Source organism: Chiloscyllium plagiosum, unplaced genomic scaffold (genome assembly GCF_004010195.1).
Source record: "Chiloscyllium plagiosum isolate BGI_BamShark_2017 unplaced genomic scaffold, ASM401019v2 scaf_92171, whole genome shotgun sequence".
Lineage (NCBI taxonomy): Eukaryota > Metazoa > Chordata > Chondrichthyes > Orectolobiformes > Hemiscylliidae > Chiloscyllium > Chiloscyllium plagiosum.
The window spans coordinates 5,325-7,313 of record NW_025201747.1 but is presented as its reverse complement, the minus strand read 5'-3'; the positions used below and the strand labels follow the sequence as shown (position 1 = coordinate 7,313).

Below are 1,989 nucleotides of genomic sequence, written 5' to 3'. Positions count from 1 at the left end.
GATACGGAGACGTTCGGTCTTGGGTCTGCCACGCCCTAAATTTGAAAGTGGGTTTGCATGTGCATAGTCGATGTAGTGTATATTTGTGTCTGCGAGTGTAACCAGTTTTATTTTCTGACGGGTTTTAAAAATGAAGCGATCAACAGAATATTGATTTTAATTTTTCTTTGATAATATAAATCTGAACCAAAGACATGAATTGTTGAAGAAACTCAGCAGGCCTGACAGAATCTGTGGAGAAAAACTGAGTTAAAGTTTCAGATCGACAGAAACCTGTTACTTATACATTTCTACATTATAATGCTGGGAAAATATCAGTTTTATCTATTGAATCAGGATTTTTATCAAAATATCTCAATGACAGAAAACCATCACCTTTACAAATTCAAAAGGACTTTATTGACTATAATGCTGTTTCCGTTGCGCTCAGCTGGTGAAAGGCTGTGCTTAAATGATTGCCTTCTTTCGTTTCCTTTCTCTCAGTTTGCAGCAATTTCGAATGGAGAATTGGTCATTTCAGTGTCTAACTCAGCATGTGTCTCCATATGTCTCTTTTTGCCTCTGCACATCCATCTCACCCTCTTCCTGTTACACATTCTACCACACTCTGCCTGTCCATACAGCTCTTTACCTATTTCGGCTCTATGAAAAGTCTGACATTTCGAGACAATTTGAGTATGCAGCTGCTGAGAGGCTTTTTGCCCACTGAGTGGAGTGCTTTGAACTGGGCTCACATTCTCCGGATAATGTGTCTGTCACTTCAAACCAGGCAAGGCGACACTTCTTCCTCAAACAATTATGACTGTTTCGAATTCAAAATAGAATTCCTCATCCACCAGGAAAAAAAAACAATTACACTACAAATCAAGAAGCACAACGATGTATATATTTTTGGTTTAAATGTATGAACGGTGACATCAGAGAATGGGAGTGATCACTGGTGGTATCTCTGCCATTACCACAAAATTCCCCGACAAATCTGCAGTGTCTCCTGCCTCATCTCGTTATTCCGACCTAACTGGAAATGAAGGAGGGGGAATAAAAGAGGAGGAGAAGCAGAAGTGCTTGTGGAATAATGGAAATAAACCACAGACATAAGTAATAGTTCAGAATATATAAAAAAAATGGCATCCACTGTTGGAACTTAACCTGGATCACCAAAGCTTAACAGGGTGAAAGTTCAAGACGCTGAGTTCCTTTCGCAAAGACTTGAAACACCAAGCCCAAGTATGAACGCAACAAGTAGGCACCGCTGGGAGTTGAACGCAGGATCGCTTGTTTACTAGACAAGCGCTTTAACCAACTAAGCCACGGCGCCACAGTAAAAGGGCCCTTACTCATCCATATGTGGAGTTGCTTAACCACTTCCTCACAGTACTTGGACATGTGTTTACGGATCAATGTTGCTCTCAGAGAATTGCAATCAATCCTCGAATTTTCAAATACAAACAGTTTACAGCTGAAAATTCTCTACTGAATAGGCACAGAAAAACATAATCTCTTCTTGCATTCATTTAAAACTGGTATTTCCACCTGGTTAAAGTGACAGGAGAAAGAGGATGTGCTCATTCTATCGGGGCCCATGATAGACGTTAATACACACAGAGGGGACATCACATCAAGAGGAACAAGGTCATTGTGGTGAATTGACTAGATGTAATGTGTAAGTAAGTATAAACATTGGGCAGTAAAAGCTGACGCAATGGCACCGACATTGAGTTTTGCACCATCTGTTCCGCGCTCACTTCCTGCATTATGCCTCCCAGGCATCATTGTCTATCACTTTATTTCACTGTCTTCGTCCACGTCTCAACTTATTCCAGACGATTGCAGATGTCTGACAGGAACCTTTAAATTTTCAAAACGAATTCCTGGAGTATAGTCAATGGGAAAGGATTCAATGCATATCCAGAATTACCACAGTGATGGAGGGGATGAATTATTTTCCTCAAGCTTTCAACTCCTCAGCACAGACATGATACCACTCGA

General features: G+C 40.6%; 1 non-coding gene across 1 annotated transcript; it reads right to left on the bottom strand.

The window, feature by feature from the left end:
- Positions 1-1,244: 1,244 nt before the first annotated feature.
- trnat-agu lies at positions 1,245-1,318 on the bottom strand. The gene has a single exon. It is a non-coding gene; the product is annotated as a tRNA-Thr (tRNA).
- Positions 1,319-1,989: the final 671 nt, after the last annotated feature.